The 14,756-nt window shown below is 41.4% G+C and overlaps 1 long non-coding RNA gene across 2 annotated transcripts in view; it reads left to right on the top strand.

Moving 5' to 3' along the window:
* LOC310840713 overlaps positions 1–14,756 on the top strand; it is a 249,855-nt gene that overhangs the window by 58,011 nt on the left and 177,088 nt on the right. For both annotated transcript variants that reach the window (XR_014562030.1, XR_014562031.1), the window contains exons 3-6: positions 3,233–3,345; positions 7,303–7,484; positions 10,788–10,897; positions 11,080–11,239. This is a non-coding gene — a long non-coding RNA (uncharacterized lncRNA). The remainder of the gene's footprint in view (positions 1–3,232; positions 3,346–7,302; positions 7,485–10,787; positions 10,898–11,079; positions 11,240–14,756) is intronic.

Below are 14,756 nucleotides of genomic sequence, written 5' to 3' on the forward strand. Positions count from 1 at the left end.
TATAGCTTCTACAGCAGCCGACAAGAAGGAAGCCGTAGTTTTTCCCTGCTGGAAGGCAGATTTAGATTAGATTATATAAGAAATTCTCAGCAGTGATATAAGTTGACCAATGGGACAAGCTTACCTGGAGAATTTTAAAATCAGCTTTTGATGTTTTTAAGATGAGGCTGAGCATCACTGGCTGACATGGTTTAGCTACAGTGGACCCTGCAATGATTCATATGATTGGGCTAAATGACTTTTCAGTATACTTTTAGGACTGTGGTTTGGCAATCTGAGAAGAAAAGAAAAAATGTGTGTTGGTTTATTGACTATGCAGATGGACACTTGCACAACTATTATGCAGGAACAATGAAAGCATATCTATGATGGAAAAACAGCTAGATAATCTAAGGCATCTGCCTGTGGCTTCTTGTGAAAGGAAGACAGTTTTTTGAAAGTCTGGTCTTAGGTTTCACCCTTATAGACAGTGAACTTTACATGCAAATGATTCACTATGTTGCTGATAACAGAATATGGTGACACACCTCTAATTAACTATCTAATTTAGAATATGTTTCCTTAAACTGTTTTACACTGGGAAATATAAAAGCAACTATACGCAGGTACCGGGTGGCACTGTGGTCTAAACCACTGAGCCTCTTGGGCTTGCCAATCGGAAGGTCAGTGGTTTGAATCCACAGACGGGGTGAGCTCCCATTGCTCTGTCCCAGCTCCTGCCAACCTAGCAGTTCGAAAGCATACCAGTGCTGGTAGATAAATAGGTACTGCTGTGGTGGGAAGGTAAACAGCATTTCCGTGCGCTCTGGCTTCCATCATGGTGGTCCTTTGCACCAGAAGCGGTTTATTCATGCTGGCCACATCACCCAGAAAGCTGTCTGTGGACAAACAGCTGGCTCCCTCGGCCTGAAGCAACATGAGGGCCGCACCCCATAGTTGCCTTGGACTGGACTTAACCAACTGTTATCCTTCTCCCCCCCCCCCCCCCGCTGTAAACAAGTAAGCAACCTTAAACAAGCCTTGCTTTTTGTGTTTTGCTGGTCAGCGGCAGCCGCTTCTCTGAAAACCATGGTAGGAAGGAGCTGGAAGGAAGAGGGAGAGATTGGACAAATAGAGAACCTTTTTTCCTTTATTTATTTGCTTTTGCAAGCTTTCGTTTCCTGGGTTCTCCCGGGTTTTTCCATTGCTTTGGAGTCAAAATTCCATGGTCGCAAACACATTTGAAATTTCCTTGTAGGAATCACTGGAAATTGCTGATTTGCTATGTGAACGCTTAACTAATAAATGATTTCCTGAGAATTCATTGTGTTTGGATAACAGAACCTGCATGTTTTTTTTAAAAAAAATATTGAAAAAACTATCTTTGAAGCGTATTTCAGTCATAAGACTTCAAGTGCCAGCTATCCCTCTGCTTTTTGTTTGCTGGGTCACACGACAGCTGATGAAAATGGAAATTAATAGTACGTATTTTACAACATTCAACCCGAAGTTATTAGTGGCTAGAGGTAAAGTCTTTCATCTTGATCAAAAGAAGTCAAACTGATATAGACTCCTTGTGCAGAATGCTTTGCTCCGAGAAGCCTTTGGCCTCCATGCAAGGCAGCATGGAGATGGACAGTGGAGGTGGATGGTTACATGACATCTGTGGGTGGAGGTTGAGTTGGACTTCCAAATGGTACCCACACATCATCACCCAGGCCAGGTGGTGAGTAAACAGGCAGATCAGGCAAATGAAGGGCCCTTCTGGACCTGAGGCCCTCAGTAGTGCCTGATCTGACTTACCACTGGTGCCAGACATGCCTATCTTTCACCAACTTTAGATATTCTAGTTTGTCAGGGTGACATTTTCTCAACTGAAAGAAAGATGCCCAGTGCTCTACTAGATTGCCAAAAGTCCATAGGGTGCCTAAGTGTGGTTATTAGATATAGTAACACCCATAAACAATAGCATTGGAACACTTCTTGCTGAGAGATAAAGTATGACAGACAGCACAGGAAACAGGAACGGGATGGAATTTGGCCTTACTGAGTGATGCAGTAGTTGTGCATGTTTTCATTATAAAGATAAATCTTGTTAGATTTAACTTGTGACTCAGTTGCCTGACACAGTTATTGACACCTGTGATATTGCTATGTCAACATTTTATATCTCCTGTTTGTATAGGTGAAATTGCTGTGTATAGGTCACCTGGCCTTCCTTGGTTAGAGTTAGAAAACACATTTGAAGGAGAGAATGAAACCAGCAAGCAGAAGTTATTAAAAGGACAGAGGGCCCCCCCAAAGAGATGAATGCTTCTGTGAAATAACATACACACACACAAACACAGAAAATTTCAACAGGCTAGGATTTTGGATTCAAAGCAGGATAATGTTTATAGGCACCTCTAAATATCCCAAATGTGGCAAAATATAAGATGGATATAGTTTCCCCAGCCCATTACCTCCTTGATCTTGACATCCACCTTCCTACCCTGCTTGTTCTTTACATACCTGGAGGAGCTCTGACCATTTGCATCAGATTGTGGGATGTTAGATGACTGAGATAGGGATGGGGGAATGGACAGGAACATATGCAGCTGCTTAATTTCCTCTCAGAAGCTGTGTTTTCCCATTTTGAACCTGGCATTGGTAAACTTCCCAAAATAGGGATGGAAATCTGGACAACAGCTCCGATCATCCCTCCACTGGCTCCTGTTAATAATGGGTGTTTCTGGTCCGCAACATAACTAAGGGGTTATTCTAGTTGTTTTAAATATAGATTTGCTAAATATAAGGATTTTCTATCACATGGGATCATTTTATTATATGATCAGATAGGTGAAAAAACACAACCATTAAGTCTCCCCCTGCCATATATACAAATTAGAAGTTATATATAGTATATATAGCTTGTCAGAAATATTTTTTTTAGGGTGGCAGTCCCAGTGACCTGGACTGTTCAATGCCTGCTAAACACTGAATTGTTTCAGCAAACGTTGCTAGCCAGCCATATTTTTAAATTTTGCTGATTTTATCTGTATTCTGATTGTTTTATTATGTCTACTTGTTTTTAAAGTTTGTTGTGTGTTTTTTATATTTTTGAGTATTTTATAGTGTTTTAGGTAAACTTAGATTTAGAATAAATAAATAGCCTATAAATTGTGTTAAATAAAAAAAAGTCACAAGATAAGTCGAGATCTAACAATATGTGAAAGTTTTTTCTTTTTCTTTTCTTTTTCTATTTGGACAAAAGGATCTGATCTCCAAAGTGTATAAAATATTGGTGGAGAAATGCACAAACAAACACAATAGCCAATTAAAAGAAAACTGGGAGAAGGAATTTAAGATGGAGATCAGTGATGAAAAGTGAGTTTGTAAAAAGCAACCAAGAGAATTGTTATAAAAATATATATGAATGATATCATACTAAATTATTGACCTTAATTTCTGGCATGTGCTTGAATTCCTACCACAGAAAGGTCTAGAATTACCATTGTAATTAGGGTTGGTGTTATGTACTAAGCTTGGAGCCTAGAATAATAGGCAGGTAGGATCCTAGAATGCAGCAACTGATTGGCTTGCAGGAGAAGACCAATCAGGCTCTAGGAGGAAGTTAATCAGCCTATTAGGCTGGTAGGATCTTAGAATGCTACAACTGATTGGCCTGCAGGAGAAGACCAATCAGGCTCCAGGAGGGAAGCTGAATCAGCCAATCAGATGGGACTCATTGTGTAAATAATGTATATAAAAGCCTGAGGTTTTGGGGGGAAATTCAATCACTGTTTTACAAGCTGCTATAAAGAGCATGAAATCACTGCGGGACTCGGAGTATATTTCATTTGGCAAAGATGCAGTGTGTCTTGTGTGGTGGGGTGGGGGCAGAAACAATAAGCTGGTCTTACCTCTTCTTTCCACAGGTAGATAAGGAATTTGGCCCAGTTCTTCCTGCATGGGCCGTTTTTTCACCATTAAAGAATAAAGAATTATGTTTGTTTAAGTAAAAAAAAATAACAAAAAAACTCTACCACCTCAGTTGTTTTGTAGTGCAACCAGAGGCTGAAGGATGAAAAAAAGTATAGGTTTACTCACAAATGCATTATTTTATAATTTGCTGAGGCTCGCCTAATAGCATGATTTTTCAAAACTGTATACCTTCCAGGCCTTGTTATATTTGATTCACCCAGTATTAAAACTGCATTTTGCTTTGGTTAGCATTTTGTGGTTGCCACAAAAGCCTCATAGCAATGAAAAGTAGAGACTGAAATGAAAATCTGAAATGAAAATCATTAGTCTGCCTGAGATATCTCAGAGGGAACAAACCCAGTGATACTTTGGACTGCAATATGTTATTCTCCAAATTATAACATTTGTGCCCAACAGAGGAGCAATAAGTCCCATTTACAGCCAAGGGAGTTAATCAAATAAAAGTTATTGAATGCACAGTAATCGTTAGATAGCTGATGGTAGAAATCTTCCATATATTGTGTAATTAGTATTAAGTGATGGATTCCCTCCTGTTCTATGTAAGCATGCTTGCACAGTTACATAGAGCCCAATAATAGAAAATATATATGGCATGGAATAGAACTTTGAAGTGTATCTGTTATCTCTCTGGTAACACAAATATTCTTAGTAGGCTTTTTAGTTGTTATCTAAATAGCTCTTTCATGTTCTTTGCTCTGCTGAAGGTGAGAATAAATAAAAGCTTTTATTTTTGGTGCAAATGCATTGGAATAGTGCTGTGGGTGTTCAGGAACAAATCTCAAGCAGAGAAGAACGAGGGAATTCACTTATTTTGAACTCAAGGGAAGCAGAAGAGTTTCTGCTTTTTGCTCTCATACTCTGTGCGCCTTGACACAGAGCTGCTGAGTTTCGATCTTCCTTTTGGCTCATGTCACAGAATGCAACAATGGAGAGAAGAATGAATATTCCCGCATGTGCTCTGAAAAGGAATGAAACAATATCTAAACACTTATAGTTAATATGGATTTGAAGTAGGAGGTTGTTTAAATGGCAAGAAAGTGAGCCGGGCGGAAGCATAACATGGTTGCTGAAATTCCTTTGGTTTTGCATTGCAATTAATCTGGGCATGTCAAATTATTTTGCTACATGTTTGGCTACTAATCTGAGGTTACATCTACACCATACTTTAAAAGCACATCTAATGCACATTTAAAGGCACATGATTATAGCATTAGCATTTTTTTTTTTTTGCTGGAACAGTGTGATGAAGCTGCGATAGAAAGCTAATGCTATTCTAGGCTACATCAGCAGAAACATGGCTCAAAGGAAGTACTAGTCCCATTCTATTCTTCCTTGGCCAGACCACACCTGGACTACTGTGTCCAGTTCTGGTGCCACGGTTTAAGAAGGATATTGACAAGCTGGAACATGTGTCGAGGATAGTGACCAGGATGATTAAGGGTCTGGGAACCAAGCCTTCTGAGGAACAGTTGAGGGAGTTGGGCATGTTTAGCCGGGATAAGAGGAAACTGAGAGAAGATACAATAGTCATTTTCCAATATCTAAAGGGCTGTCACATAGAAGATGGAGCAAGCTTATTTTCTTCTACACTGAACGGTGCAGGAGACCTGAACCAATGGATTCAAGTCACAAGAAAGAAGATTCCTATTAAACATTTGGAATAACTTTCTGACAGTAAGAGCAGTTCGACAGTGGAACAGACTCCCTTAGAAGGTGGTAGACTTTCCCTCAATGGAGGTTTTTAAGCAGAGGTTGGATGGCCATTTGTCATGAATGCTTTATTGGAGATTCCTGCATTGCTGGGGGTTGAACCAGATGACCCTCAGGGTTCCTTCCATCTCTATGATTCCATGGTTTCCCCCATAGAATTCTGGGAACTGTCATTAACCCCTCATGGAGTTAGAATTCCCAATACCCTTAACAAACCACAGTTACCAGGATTTTTTGTAGAAAGGCATGCACTTTTGAATGTGTGTTAAATGTGCTTTAAATGTATGTGTGGATGTGATCTGAGAAGAGGACTAGGCCATAAATCCAATGGTTATCATGGACAAACCTGAACTGTGGCCTAGCAAGGCCTGTCTGTGAACTAATCATACAGAAGAGGGGATGCTCTTTCTACTTTTGCGGGATATTTTTGGCCCAGACCTCATAAAACAAGAAGGCTGCTAGGGAACTGACAGTCAGCTCCACATAAGACTTTCCTGCAGCACACAATGGGGAAAAAATACATTGTAAAAACATTTGAAGTATATAGCTCTCCCCCTACAATGCCAGAATGGAAAATTTCTTCAACTAGACTTTATCTATGTCAGTGAAAAATTAACAGGTGAACAAACCCTATTGGTTCAATGCATGCCCTTGATGAAATCAGACAGAGACTTCTGTGAATGGAACTTTAAATAATATCTCAGTGGTCTTTGGTCATTTTCACATGTTGCACTTTTTATCTCCTGTGGCAGCAGTCTTGTTGATCCCTTCGAATGCTGCCCTAGTCAATCACTGTAGGGCGCCAGCCTCATCATGCGATGACATTTTAACATCAATTGTTTAAGACATTGGGAAAAGCCTTCATTTTTATATTCCGCTTTCCTCCTACATAAGACATATGAAAGTACTGCAATTCCTACTTAGGCTGATCATTTGGGAATATTAAATTTTGCTAAACCATCTAAAATTATATTTGGACAACTTCAGACCTGTCAATACCCTAGAAGAATTTTGAAACCATGTATAAGGTTAGGAGGATGGAACGGGAAAATAGTTTAAACCTAAGGGGTGGGGAACAGTGAGAACCTTGGAAGTTGGTGGCATTGACTTTTGACAGGTATAATGGCCCAATACAGGGAGCCATACTTAACACCGGAACTACTGGCAGACATACCTGGATGTAGAGCAAAACATTATATATTATCTCTGTAATTCAAAAATGTATATTTTTATTTCTTGTGTGGGATTGATAGAACCCTGCATCTGGATGAGCCTCATTCATGGCACATTTACTCAAAAGCCTAAGGGCGGGTGTTTCTATCATACAGTAATTTATAGATTTGTAGATAATTTCCCCCCTATCAGAAGTACTAACCATTATTACTTTTATTAATAGTAGATCATCTACACTTGGCCACTGATGAAGCCTAAAAGCTGAAACAAGTCTGGCCAAGGAGCACCCATTTTCAATTGGCATGTGCCTTATAAATAGAGTGTAGGAATGCTTTAATATGTGTTTGTAGTTTGGATTTTATTGAATATTAAATATCTATTGCTATGTTTGTAACTTCTTATTGAGCATTTTACCCTTATTTTTGTTTATTCTGTGATTGTTGTTGTTTTGCTAAGGAAAGCACAGCTTATTTCCTTGTGGCTATATGATACATTACCAGAGGAGAAATGACCGCTACGAAGGAGTGCAGAGAGAATAAATGCCACAGTGTATCTGCTGCAGCATAATTGGATGCCTTCATCTGCCCCAGCTGCAACAAAACATATCTCTCCCATATCAGTCTCTACAGTCAGAGCAGGTACTATAACTCTCCAACAGATGAAATTTACCCCAAAAGGCACACTGCTCCATCATCTCCCGAGACAGACGGATGCCAACAACAATACAGTACAATTTGCTGCATCTTGTGGATTCTACAGCAGCCTGACATTCTTAAAGTTGGCATTTTTTATATGACCAGTACAGTACTTCTGCTCTGACCTCCCCGTGCTCAGTATCTGGAGGGGAACAAAAGGGAAATATGTGAAATTTTGAAAGGCAGTTTGTATTTGCTGAGAGTGAATTATCTGGCAGCTTACCTGAAATGCAGGCTTCATTTAAGTCAATTACAGTTTTGGGTTGACTAAAGTAATGTGATGGGATACATCTAGTACAGACCACAGAACGTAACCTTTCAGATGTCTCTATATTAGCCTTTAAAACAATAACAACATAAGGCTCTTCCTTTCCCCTGCTCATTCTCACTTTATCAACTGGCAGATGGGTGATTTTTACTTGTTAAGGTGAATTGACTTCTTACAAAGGCTTTTCCACTGCACTGCCATAAATCAGTTGGAAAAGATGGCTGTGAGAACAGTAAATCAGCACCCTGGGCCTTGTCATTTTACCATCCAGCCTGCATGCTGGGAGCCGACATTTGTTCCCAGCAACCGCTCAAGTGAAAAGGTGTTTTAAAAATACTATATATATATATATATATATATATATATATATATATATATATAATTTGCACTTCTTTGAAACTTTGGAAAGGTGTTGGCATTGGGCTGTATTTTGCTTGAATAAAAGGGAGCTGCAGCAGCCTGCAGAGACATATTTATTTGAAACTAAGGGCGAAATCAGATGGGAGGTCTCAACCTTGAACATACTGATGTGCAGGAAACACTCCATGAGGAAGGTATGTAAGCCTGTGTAGAACTGGAGGTTTACTATTGCAGCAAGCTTTAGTTATGCACAGATTTAACTCGCCCAATGTTGTGAGAATGCTCTACTGCAGGGATGGGGAATCTCACATCTGGTGGGGAGATGTGGCCCTCCAGACCCCTCTATCTGAACCTCAGATCTGTCCCCAGGCCATGTCCGTTCTCCACAAGCCACACCCCCACAGGAACTGCTCCTCGTCCTCCTGGAGTGTTTTTGCCAGTCTGGAATGAATGTGCCCTGGAACTCTAATAATGCTTCCTGCTTCTGTGGGTGGAGGAATAGACTGGGGCATGTGTAGAAACTACCCTACTGTAACATTTATGTCATTTGCTCTGCTCACTTCTCTTCCTGCCCGCCACTGGCACATAGCTCAAGGATTACATTTCTTGCATGTTGTTAAATTGTGGGTGAACATATCAGACGACACAGCGATTCTTCAAACAGCTCTTGTTTTTATTCACAGGCCAGAACAGAACTGAACTGAAGGGTTCAGCCAGCCTGCTTATATAGAGCTCCACTAGAACGCAACAGTAACCATTTTCTGTAACTATCCAATCACTGAATGTCACTTTCAATCCCTTATTTGCATATGTGGACCTGAGTGAAAACTATCTACAGTATCCCCCCGCTGGCCCAGGATGAGAACTTCAGTACATAACACATGTCACAGTTCCTGACATGAATCTAATTGCCTCTAATCCCACATGCATGTTTCCAATGCAGAGATGGACTGTAGCGCAGCGCCAGAGCATATGCTTTTCATGAAAAAATGGGTTCCACGTTCAGCCCCAGGCATCTCAAGGTAATGGCTAAGAAAAATTTCCTGTCTGAAACCCTGTAGTCGGTGTCAACAATATTTTAGGTATGGAAAAGGTTTAGGCAGCTTCCCAAGTTTTTATATGGATATACAGTGGTAAGAGGAAACGAGTTCTGCATTTGTTCAAAGGTTCACTTTCCAATATAATAATTATATATGTTTCCCACACATATATTCTATATCACATATTCCATGGTTGAAGCTTGGCATTCAAAATAGGTTTGATCAGTTGAAGCCCAGCTGAAATTGTGGCGTGATAGCGAAACTGGGCATCAGAGGTTCTGAAAGAGACTAGATGTTGGATAACTTCAACTTGGGTTTTCAACTTACACTTAGAGAATTGCACTATATATTTGAATTTTTTTGAGGCTCAGAAGACGCCTTCTTCCAAATATGTATTTATTTATCTGTCAAAATGCATATCCTAACTTTATACAAAAGATTCATGGCAGTTTACAACCCAGAAAGATAAGACAATGCACATCGATGCAAACATATTAGAATTCCTGCTTAAAGGCAGAAGCAGCATGAAATTAACTTTTTAAGAAATTTCTGCAAAGTCTCACTGAAACAAAACATTATTAATTGCCAATCTGAAAGCAAGCAAGAAGAGGACCTTCCTGATGAGACTATTCTAAATATTGAGGCTCAAAGCAGAATAAGCCCTGTTTCAGGCATCTGCTTGTCAGGGTTCAGCCATGCCCAGATCTGGAACCAGGGGTCTCTTTGGAGATCTCCAACTCTGCCAGCAGCTCTGAATAACCAGTTTAGTGTAGTGTTTAGAGTGTTGGACTGGGACCTCGGAGACCAGGGTTTGCATCCTCACTCAGCCATGAGACTTACTGGCTAACCTTGGGCTAGTCACTGTCTCTTAACCTAACATAGCTTACAGGGTTGTTTTGATGGTAATATATGGAGAAGGAGGAGGATAACTATGGATGCCACTTTGAGCTCCTTAAAGGAAAGGTGCCCTCATCATCACCATCTTTCCTGCAGAATCAGAGGTCTCCTTACATATTACCTGGATTCCTGTCTGACACGTCCCCCTGTCTCTCCCATCACCTCCAGGACCACAGGAACAGAAGGGATGGTGAGCCACACAGAAGCTTCAGGGCCACCAGTGAAATGCCCAGTTGCTGCATGTGCAGCTATTCGGAACATGGGAGGGGCACATGTAAGCACCTGCCTTTATCAAGGCCCTGCAGAGAACCAGGAAGGAAACCTCCAGCTTCCATTATAAACTCTCAGTCTGAGCTGCTTTGTTTCAAAGTATCAATTCTCCATTGCAAAGCTTTCTTATATTAGGGAAATGGACACTAATTCCAGGTTGGGGGACTGAAACGGACTCAAAGAGAAATAACCTTCATTTCCCTGGTAAATATCAACCCAGCTGATGAACGGCCAACCTGCTTCTGCTTCTTCCCCAAAGTGGTTTGCTACCCAAGAGATTTGTATAGCTAAGGAATGCACTCAGTATCTCCTCTGGGCCAGCCTTGGTTGGTAGGTTTGAAACTATGTTTTAGTTTACTTTATTTATTTTCTCTCAGTCAACTAACTTTTGCTCCATCTCTTCCCATTTAGAAAATGTTGTTGGTTTCCACAATCTCTCCGGATGTCAGCCAGATATGCCTTACACGTTGTAAAACCTACCCATGTCTACTGCTGTTGAGTTCAATGGCGCCTGCTCCCAGGTGAGTGGGCATAAGATTGATGTCTTGACAATGACATCTCTGTGAAACCGAGGGAACTTTGCTTGCAGTGACTGTAAGATCAAACCTTGACAGCGGTAAGAATGCTGAGATAAAAGGTCACTGAAGTCTTTGAAAGGTTTCAGAAAAGAAGTCGCTTAAAGTGTGACCTTCCTTTATTCCAGATCTTTGATATCCTATCAAATAATTATCATGCAGAATTCCTCAGAAGGATAATTTACTCAGATGGCTTTGGTTCCACAAAGGAGAATTATGAACCGTAATATAAAAAAAAAAAAAAAGACGACTCATGCCAGAAACAGCCCCTTTTTTGGCCAATGCTGAGTAAGTATTATCTCACTATTTAGCCAAGTCAATTGCTTTTGTTGTTAAAAAGGTCCCCCTCTTGGATCTGAGCTGCTAGATAGGCTTTTGTGGTGGGTGGGTTGCAATTTTAGCTAATGAGCCAGGCAGTGCAGTCTCAGTGCTTTGTAATGGCTTTAGTCGCATTTGACTTCATGCACGAATAGTCAGAAACCAGCCAAAAGGAAGGTCAGGCAACATGCTGATAAGGAAATAATCCTAAATCTCCATTTGGGGTGATTTCATTGCAAAAATGCTTACTCTTGTGACAAGGTCACATTAGAATTTGAATCATCGCCTTTCCTTTTGGCTTTGTTCAACACTACTTTGAACAGCTTCTTCCTGTTGCGGGTTCCTTTCAGCTATTCATGCCAAGTGCCGCAGGAAACCTGTGTTGACTTCCTGTTGTTGTTGTTTTTCCCCCTATGGAGTAACTCCTGCTTTGATTACTAAACAAAACTTTGCACAGCTGATTGGCATGTGTGGCCTTCAGGTGTTATAACTGGACAACGACCTGTCTGGTTCCCAGGTACATGAACTGCCCATAGCACAGGATATGTGATATGAGTGTGGACAGAATTTATTTACTTATTGCTTTAGAAAGTGATTTAGTGTTACAGACAAGGAGATGCTTGATTCCAAAAACTTTGGATTAGACTTCACATCTAAAGTGGGGCCTTGATTCACTTTTCTGAAGCTTTGTATGGCCCCTCCTTGACTGTAATGTGGATCAATGAGTATCTAATTCCATACACACCCACCCACCCACCCACACACCCCAATCCACAGCACGAGTTTCACATTCCTGCTGAGTTCTTGATGGAGTAGACAACATTTTATTTATAAAAATTTGGAAGTGTGCACTAAAGTAGTACTTGGACCAATATACAGAATAGCTCTATATTACACTATCATTCATTGAGACACAGACCAACAAAATATTCAACACTGAACTTAAATGCAAGTAGGGGCAGGGTTTGGTGGTGCCACTGCTGCATCTGCTGCTCGTGGCAGCTGTGGCGAAAGGCGTGGGATAGGGCAGGTGCCTCATTCAGACCCGGATCGGGCCCAATGCCATTATGTGACAGCTTGGAATTCAGAAGATGCCAGGCCAACTCAGCAAAACAACCTCCCTGCCGTGCAAACACCCTGTTTGGGGACCTTCTGCTACCTGCTGCCAACAGGTAGTCCATCACAGACACACCTGCTCATTTGTACATTTGGCAGCCAGTGAGGGGCTGGCTCAGTCAGGAGAACTGAGTGGAAGGATACAAATACCCTTCCAAAATGTCCATGATGCTTTGGAGCAGCTTGCTTTGTTTTGGACCACTTTGGACAAATCCCACTTCATTTTGGAGCAAGTCTGATTACTTCCAAAGTGGCCCACTTTGGTTCAGTATCCAGCTATTTTCTGAAGTGGATGCACACTAGGTAAGCTCTTTTGATTGCCTCATTGTGTGGCGAGATTTAATTGCTGGTCAGTAATGACCATATTGTAGTAGTGACATTTACAAAAAAAAAAGGGAACAGCTCATCATACTTGGCCGAATGTGGCCACATGTCTTGATCTCGGACACACAAAGCCTCTATTTGTTTTTCAAATTCTTATTTATGGAAGTGTCCAAGTATAGCAGTCAACTTGTAAAGGGACCATCAGTGGTCTGAGAGAACTGTAGGGGCAGCTCCTCACCCATCTTCCCTGAAACTTTTCTGAGGAAAGATTGAAGAGAACAAATCCAGGCCAGGGATCAGAGCTATCAATTCCGGAGTTAGCCTGAATATTTTGTACCATTTGTTTGTGTGAAGATTTTAAACCATAAACCACCTTGGTGTCTGGACCTGATGTTGGAGTATCACCTTTTTTTGTATTTTGCCCTGTTCACAGCATAGCCTGTAGGCACTAGCACCCTGTAGTTCCCTATCTTCTTCAACCCTGAAAGGATACTATGTGAGATAATTGGTCATACTTTATGGGTTTGGTGAAACACTCTAGGCCACCTGCCTGTATTCTTTAAAAATTCCAGAGGGTCATTTCTGCCCCCAAGTTATTTGTAATGCTTTGTTGAAATCAAAGGTCCCCCCCCCCCCCCGTCTCTGGATGGTTTCTTTCATTCATAGGCTTTCTCCCATGAGATTTGAATTGTAGATGATTCTGTACATTTATATTTAATACTGGAGAACTAACCAGCCATGTAGGTATTTATATGGCTCCAAAGTCATATGAAAATGCTTTGTACTGCTGAAATTGATGTTTATGCTTTCGCTGTCAGATACTGCATTTTCATTGTTGTTTGTTAAAGTGTGTGTGTGTGTGTGTGTGTGTGTTTCTCGTCATGCCTGTGGAGAAATATAACCCATTTGGATTTGCCTAAGGATGAATTAACAGATGTGTTTTTCATTAAACTGCTGTATACTTCTGATTCATGTAACTTTGTCACATACACAACATATGTTTTAAACACATGACTTCCTCCAAAGAATGCTGGGAACTGTAGTTTGTTAAGGGGCTGGGAGTTGTAGATCTGCGAAGCGTAAACTACTGTTGCCAAGATTCTTTGGAGAGGAAAAAGATGGTTAATGCACTTCAATTGTATGGTGTGGAAGTGACCTTTGATTAAGCATGTAGTAGGTATAAAATTGGGATGCGGGTGGCGCTGTGGGTTAAACCACAGAGCCTAGGGCTTGCCGATCAGAAGGTCGGTGGTTCGAATCCCTGCCACAGGGTGAGCTCCCGTTGCTCGGTCCCTGCTCCTGCCAACCTAGCAGTTCGAAAGCATGTCAAAGTGCAAGTAGATAAATAGGTACCGCTCCGGTGGGAAGGTAAACAGCGTTTCCGTGCGCTGCTCTGGTTCGCCAGAAGTGGCTTAGTCATGCTGGCCACATGACCTGGAAGCTGTACGCCGGCTCCCTTGGCCAATAAAGCAAGATGAGCGCCGCAACCCCAGAGTCGGTCACGACTGGACCTAACGGTCAGGGGTTCCTTTACCTTTTAGGTATAAAATTGTGGGTTAAAGAACAACATAACTTGATTAAAAATTGCTGTGCGTCCCCCCCTTTTTAAAGGAGCTTCCTATCTGTGCCTCATTACTTTCAGTGGAGGACCTAGCCAGCTTTCTCCCACTTGCCATTATGATTTGCTTTGTGTTGAATATAGCATGATTTCTGGTCAGACAAGATGGTCATAGAAAGGTGAATGATGATCTTGTGAAAGGGCAGGCAACTGTGGGAAGAGTATGGGTAGCAGGGGTAGCTAATAGAGCCCTTTCAAGATGTTTTGAACTGTAACGTCCAACAGCCCCAGGCAATCTATGACAATGATAGAGCCCACAGTGTTTGGAGGATGCCATGTTGGTGCCCTCACAAGGAGAGCCACCTCTCCAACCTTCCAGATGTTTGGGATTCCAAATACCACCATCCTTGACCATTGGGCCTGCTCATAGTGGCCGATGGGAATTGTAACCCAAAACATCTGGAGGGACCTGGGTGGGAGTATCAGGAT

Source organism: Podarcis gaigeae, assembly GCF_964106915.1.
Source record: "Podarcis gaigeae genome assembly, chromosome: 3".
Classification (NCBI taxonomy): Eukaryota; Metazoa; Chordata; class Lepidosauria; order Squamata; family Lacertidae; genus Podarcis; species Podarcis gaigeae.